We start from the raw sequence: 7724 nt of genomic DNA, 5'->3' as shown, positions 1-7724 counted from the left end.
CTTTGCAGGGAGGAAAAACCTGCAAGTGCAACTTGGAAGGGGTGCACTGCAGCTACTGAAGCATACTTTAAAGCATCTTCTTGTAGCAGCTGTTTAAAATGCTAGAGAACAGCACAACTTCTACAGACAAAGCCAACCAAGAGTTTTCCAAGGTGGCAGCAGCAGTTTGGGAACCACCAATCCGCAGGACATGATGTTATTTTGCAGTTCAGCAAACTTTTGGCCCAGGCTTAGCACAAGGTGGCCCTGGCTCCCAGGAAAACCAGGAAGGCTAATGGCAGAGGGAAGATCAGCAGCTCCAGTGCAGCATCACAGGAGCCTCAGCCAGTGGGACTGAGGCTCTGGGACAAACTTGGGTACCAAAGCCCCAAAATCTGGGTCTGAGGCTCTGCCTGGACACCTTGTCTAGGCAAGATCTTCGAGCAGGCTTTGCCTCTGGGCAGCTCTTTCCCTTGTGGAGCAAAGGTTCAGAGTCCCATCTGGTTCCCAGTACAGCCCAGCAACACCCTGGCATCTCCATGGCTCCTGGGGGTGCCTGTCCAGGCAGTGCTGCTGGCGGGGCTGCCCAGCCCCACGGCTCTCCTAAGCCACAGCAAGGACTGGCTATGTGTTGGTTTCAGACAAAGCCAAGCTCAAAGCTCCCCACAAACCAGGAACTCTGTGTTTCAGGCTGATCCGGCACAGATCCCACAGCAACAGAGGATCCTTAACCCGGGAAGGAACAGGGAGAGAGGGCAGAAGGCGGAGGAGGAAGAGGACAGGAGCAGATGGAGGTCACAGCCACCATGTGATGCCAGCACAGATTCGTGGCTGTTCTTCCCCATTTCACTTGGCCCAAGGACAACCCAGGACCAGAGACAAAGGCCTGGGGTCCATCATCCCCTCCTGGGTGACTTCTTTGTCCTCTTTAAGTTGACACAAAACAAATCATGCTCGCCTCAGGAGAGAGGGAAAGACGCAGACAGGATGGAAAGTGGTTGCTGAGAGATCACCCCTTTGCCATTGACATCCCACTGACCAAGGACAGCAGTGATCCTCTTTGACTAGAGCTGCTGGAGGGCCCCAGGAGGAGGAACCAGCCCAGCACATCACATGTAGCCCACAGGGCCAGACCCTGCTGCACTGGCATTCAAAGGCTTTAAGTAAGCTGAAGCTTTGACAGGGATGAGAGTGGAGAGCATTTGAGGCCAAGTAGACCTTAGTTTGTACCCAGACAAAACAGGAGCATGGGACAACCCCTTCTGCATGTGGCTGCTGTTTGCACGGGCCAGGAGGAAACTAAATTGAACAAGATCCACTGCCTGTAATCTGCCTGTCATACCCTGGAAAACAGTGTGTTCGCACGTGAAGGAAGTTCTAAGAATGAACACAAAAAGCAAACCAGGCACGTACCAACACACCACCCTGGACAACCTGCTTCCCAAGCCATCCATCACCTGCAGCCTGGAGCTGAGGGTTGGAGCTCCTCACCTGCAAAGCTCTGAGACAGCACCTTCCTCTCCTGTGTTGAACAAGACAGAGGTGTGATCCTTCCCCCGGCCAAGTCCCTGCCTGGCAAGGATCCCTCAGAAAGACAGAGTGTTCCAAAGCCAGCAGTCTCTGATCTCAGCCCTGTGCACACACAGACACACGCTCTGGCAGGCAGTGCAGCCTCTGTGCCACACACAGACGGGACAGACAAAAACAGGGATAATCCCTGGGCTAATGGGAGGAGAGCAGTGCTCGGCAGGAGAGCACCTGTAAGGGTGCAGAGGGTGTGAGACACAAGCCAGAGAGCCAGGCCAGATCCTGCCTGGTCCTGAGCCCTGCTCCAGGAGCGGTGCCGAGCATCCAGCCGAGATGAAGGGACCTGCCTCTCGCTTGCTCAGCCAGACACTGGGAGGAGAAGAGGCAGAATCCATGCAGGGGGCAGCTCTTTGCTGCCTGCTCACCCTTGGAGGAGCAGGGCTCACCCAGCCCCCAGCAAAGCCCTGAGGGGTCTGTCACCTTCCCAGCCTCTGGAAACAAGAATGGCAGGGGAAGCCATAGGAAGAGCCAAGGATGGCTCCAGGATGACGGGTCTTGCCAGCCCAGAAGTTTGTGCCGCAGCCCGACCCCTGTGGCACACAAGGAGTTGCTGCCAGCCCAGGCTCCCCCACACTGCCATGGCCACCTCGACCTGCACAGGTGAAGGGGATGTCGCTGCAGGAATCCTCAGGGAGACACTTGTGACAGGCAATGCTGGATTCAGCCCAGGTCACTTGCAGATCCTCAGCGGGTTTTGTTCAGACCAGCTCAAGCCGTGCCAGGGCAGAGCACGGTGGTTAACCCAGACCCTGCAAGAAGCAACAGGCAAGGGGAGACCAGTTCAACCAGTTCTCCACCACAGCCACCCACACAGCTGTGCCTGGCACTTGGACCTGAGCCCAGGATCCCGGGCAGGACTGCCCCCAGACCTACCTGCCCCTCTGCAGCTGGAAACCTGCTCACAGGTCTCCGAGAAGACCATCCAAACAGCATTCCCAGGGGTCTCCCAACTCCTGACCACCCCACACAGGCAGCCCCCACCCCAGCTCTATCTCCAACGGGATCAGTGCTGCAACAGGGACTAAGCTCCCTCCTGCCACAGCTGCCAGAGCTGCCCTGCCCGGGGGAGATGGGTCGGGGTGAGAAGCCTTCATGCCATCCCAGGTGGATCAGCCTTAAAATGCTGTTGTTGATCCACAGGCAAAGCCAATCCCAGAGCAGGTTGTGTCTTGCCCAGACTCGTCGCCAGCTGGGCTCATTCTGGGGGCTGAGACGTTCCTCCTGGGGGTATAGACCTGGGGCTGGCTGCTCCAGCAGGGCTCCAGACACAACAGGAGATGGATTGGGAAGTCACATCATAATAATTTCATTCGTTTTCCAGACCAGGATTTATCCCAGTAGCCGGGAGCTGTGCCAGGATGCAGATGCCTGGTTTTACAGGGCAGTCACACAACCAGATGCCTCTTGCTGCTCACACAGCTGAGTAGGTCGCCTGCAGGGACAGATAGCAGAGGCACAGCTGTGTGGAGGACCTTGGTGAGCAGGTAACATTTCAGGGAAGGAAGATTTCAGGAACCATCCTGGGCTAATTCTCAATGAGAGATTGGCAGAGGCGGAGGCTGGAGGATGGCGTGCCTTTGTTATCAGGCTGGTCTCTCTGTTAAGCTTTTACAGAGGAGACGGCAGTTAAATATGACCCATAAATGATTTACTATGACTTGTGAAGACCATTTGCCCTCCTAGATGACAACATACCCACCTTCTCTGCACCCCTCCCTTCCCCTCCTGAACACCCTCTGCAGATGAGTTTTCTTTCCACTTCACTTCCTTGCTTTTGAAATTCTTCGTTCTTGGAATCATCCTCCTGGGAAGAGATGTAACAAAATCAAAGCACTGCACTCCCACGTCACACCACCTAGAGCTGCTCCTGGTCAGACACTGCAGGAAAAACTCCACTGTCCTGAATGACTCTCCAGAGTGGTGGGTGCCACAGCAGAGCAATGGAAGGACCTTTACAACAAATTGAACCATTGGGAGGCAGGAAGAGAAACACAGGAACTGTCACTGAGCACAGGTGCAGAGGGTGGTTGGGGTTTGATCTTCAGTGCACCTGGAAACAGCCTGGAGTTGTTCATAAAGCACCCACAGAAGAGCAGTTCATGCACCTCCTCACCCCTGTAAAGCCTCTGCTTGTGGTGACTACACAAACTAAACCCAAGTGCCCACCTCACCAACTGCCCTGTCCAGCAACACCCACCACCACAGCCCTGAGGAGCCCTCTGCACCCCTGGTGGATACTCTGCTGCGTGGAGATGCTGCTTGTTTGGCAGCAGGAACAGCCAGCCCAGACCAAGACTTGCAAAGGACACGTGGTCTTTGCAACTGGCGACGGAGGCTGTAGGATTGAGCTGACCTCAGAAACAGGGAAACCCTCCTGAGTGTCTCCAAAGCCTTGGAGAACAGTGGAGCATAAACAGCTGCCACAGGAGTCAGGAGCCCCCACTCACCACCTTGGGAGGTATCAGAACCCTGTCCCACAACTCACACATCAGCCCCCTTTCGCCTTGCAGACACCAGGGACAGCATCTTTTCATACAATTCTTATCCCTGCTCTTTTTCCTCCTTGTGGAGCAGTCTTCATGCACTCCAAAGTGAAACTCCAGAGCCTCAGAAGGGCCTGTTTGAAAAAACTGACCTCCCACTGGGAAAATAGGACACCTGATTTTCTTAAGTCTAAAATTACTCAGTCCTCAAACACTGTTTTGCTTTGCCTTATCTTTACCAACTGATAAGCAGAGGGGAAGAACAAAGGCTCCCAGCACTTCTCCCTGCAGGTCTGATTAAGAGCCATTAAAAAGCTTCCCCGGGTCGGAGCTCAACGACCCCGGCAGGGTCTGCACAGGTCAGGGGGCTCTGGATGCAGAGCCAGCTCAGCACCAAGGGACCTTTCCCCAGAAACCACAAGTGACCAAATGCAGCATGGCACAAATGGGAATTCCTTGTCCTGCTCCTTTGTATCTCTCTAAATACAGAGGACGTTCGCACCACGCCATCTCCTTAACAGCTCAGTCCCAGGGCTGTTATGGACTACTCATCCCTAGACCCTTCAGACATCAAAAGGACCTGCCTGCTTCCCACCCCATGGCCTCTCCAAGCTCATTCCAGCATCCTGCAGCTTCTTCTGAGTTCAAGCCCTAGAGCCACAGAGCAGGACATCACGGCAATTCCCCACAGCAGCTAACGCATTAGCCTCATTTTCCTCTCCCCAGAGGATTAGCAAGGCTGTAATAGCACGAAATAAATTCACTAATGGCAGATTCTCAAGACACTTTGTCTGGAAAACTTGTTTATAACTTACAGGATGCAGCCTGCAAATTTGGCTTTATTATCCAGTGACACGGCTGAAGGGAGCTGCTCCCAAACAGGGCGATTGGATCTGAACAAGATGTGTCCCAGATCATTAACCAGGCAATGAGGTAATTAAACACCTGCCTGGAAAGGCAGCCTTCACTCACATGGCGCAGCTGGAGAAGCACCCCGTGGAATCAGGGTGGGAAATCAGAGCTTTTGGGGTGTTTCTTTCAAGTCTCCTAAAAAAAAGCTGTTTTGCCCAAATGGGAGTGCCCTGGAGGAGGGAGCATCCCTTGCAAACACTAGGATAAAGCACCAGGCAACCAGCCCGTGTTGGGATGATGGAAAGTTAAACATGAGGACAGATTTGCTCTTCCCTGTGCCTCCACACTCAGGTGCAACACCAAGTAACAAAAATACCTGCAGGATGGTGTAGCGCAGGCAGTGGCCACCTGAAACACCCACTCTGGAACAGCTCCCGGGTGTACCTGCTTGGGGAAAAACCCCTGGCCTCGACACAAAGAGCTGACTGAAGGAGCAGCCCTTCAGAAAAGAGGGGTCCAGGCTGGAGCACCACATTTGGCAAGACCTGAAGATCCTAGGGAGGAGGATGCACACATCAACTAGGAGGGATCAGTTTTCAGATACCCTCTAAACCACAGGAAGCCTGTGGAAGGGCTCTGCTTGCACAACAGGGCTATCAGGGAGAGAAGACAAACCTTTCCTGGGTGACCGAGGCAGAGAACAGAGTAGTGACAGCCCCTGCAAACCACCTCCCAGCCTGTCTGCAAGGACAGAGGGCAACCAGCTGGGACAATCTGAGCCGGTGCAGCTCACAGCCCCAGCCACAGCCTCCCAGCAATCACACATGAGCCTCCTGCAAAGCTCAATCCTTGAGCTGCTATTGCCTGATTCAGCAGTGAGTGCCTGTGTGTCACAGGCAAAGAACAGAGCAGGATGGATCTGTCTGCCACGGCTAATTCTGCACGGCCAGACCTCACCTTCCCCGACTTAATTTGATGCTCTGAGAAAATTAGACGTTCTCTTGCTTCTGTGGAAAAAGGCAAGCACTGAAGGTAATTCAGAGGCTTTGATGCTGCTCTTTAGTCATTCGGGCACCACAGCCCCGGCATCGCTCCCTGGACTGACCACGGGCTGGGATGAGAGTCACTAATCCTCGTTCACAGCGTGTGAGCCTCGGGCAAAGCGCCGTGTCTGTGCCGTGCACGGACAGCGCCGTCCCCCAGCCCGGCAGGGCAGGGACAAGACTATTTCCAGAGCAAGAATTTTAACTTTAATAACCCCAACACCTCGGGTGCCCAGCAGCGGAGGAGTTTGCCAAAGATCCCAGTGTGGCAGTGCCTGGAAATGCCAAATGCACGCTCGGACCTGGGTCTGGATTTGAATGCACTGGCAGTGGGGAACATGAAAGCTGCGCCCAGGGCCGCCTGCGCACAACAGACAGGTAATGGCACCTTTGAAAGTGCTTTTAACCCTCCCCCTCTGAGACACTGCTGCTTTTTAGGCCAGAGGTGGGAAGGTTTTCACCCCGGGTTCCTTGCAGGAGCCCGGGGAAGGGCTGGGGACAGACACAGCCGCCTCCCTCCCACACACAGTTTGCGCTTGGGCTCAGCTCTAACCCGAACAATGTCATGCGGCGCTCAGCGCTGGGCAAGGTGCTCTCGATCGCTCTGCAGTGCACAAAGTAAATCTCCAATGCAAACAAACACAAACAACTGAGGACCCTCCAGGGATTTGGGCTGGATGCTCCGGAGCAAGGACTCCCCTGCTCTGTCCCCACCCAAATCCCACCATGACCCACTTCCCCAAGAGACCAGTGGCAGCAGCAGTCACCCGACCGGCACTTCGGGCGGCTCTGCAGCGGCACAGCAGAGCTCTGAGCCTCTCCTCAGACACAAAGCAGCACAGTCAGGCCCAGGAGACCTCACCCAAAGGGAGAGGGTCAGGGAGGGGCTGCATTTCTCAAACCTGCTCACCCTCGGCACGGTTTGGGCGAGCCCGAGACGCCAGAGCCCTGCACAAACCTTGGCTGTAGGCGCGTCCCTCGGAAGCGCTGCGGGATCAGCTCCCGGTGGAGTCACCCCACACCAAACCCTGCGAGTGCCAGGGCTGGAGGGGCAGGTCCCAGGAAGAACAGGGACTCGAGCAGCGACCCCGGTTTCTGAGCTGGGCTGGACGGGCAGCTGCAGCCCCAGCACTTCCTCAACCCGGAGCAGGGGAGGGAGGGAAGGCAGCGCAGCCGGGAGAGCTGCTGCTGCTCCTGCCCCAGCCCCGGGACAGCTCGGAGCACACAGCCCAGCTCTGCTGAGCGGCTGCTGGGATCACTGTCAGCTTTTTCTACTGCATCTTTCCTCTTGGAGCTTCCCTTTATACACTGGGGGCACCCACCACACGTTCCTCCTGCCCGGAGCAGAAAAGGCTTTTCTTTGGCAGGAAAGCCGACCCCCAGCTGTTCTTGTTTGAGAACAGCAATCCCACCTGAAGAAACAAAGGAGCAGCCGTAGAGAGTCAGTATCACATCAAATCACTCCTCAAGTGAGCAAACCCCGTTTACACCCCGGCTGAACCCCACAGGGTCCCTGTGCCAACAGGGCTGTGTGGGAGCGCAGACATCTCTCAGCAGGTGCAACTTCTCCCAAGAACGAGTTCTACTCCCACTCCAGTTGGACAGGAACTTCCCACAACTGAACTTAGGGAACTGTAGCCCTGCCAGCTGAACCTACAACCTGCTGCTCAACAGAGACAACCACAAAAGCCCCAGAGAACTCCTGGCAATGCCCACCTGGGAAGTGGGCTTGGATTAGGCAGCAACAATTCTCTCTACTAACACAATCCTTCAGTTTAAA

This window comes from Neopelma chrysocephalum, unplaced genomic scaffold, assembly GCF_003984885.1.
Source record: "Neopelma chrysocephalum unplaced genomic scaffold, ASM398488v2 Primary Assembly neopelma1_84, whole genome shotgun sequence".
Taxonomy (NCBI): Eukaryota; Metazoa; Chordata; class Aves; order Passeriformes; family Pipridae; genus Neopelma; species Neopelma chrysocephalum.
Note: the sequence above shows the minus strand (reverse complement) of the source record.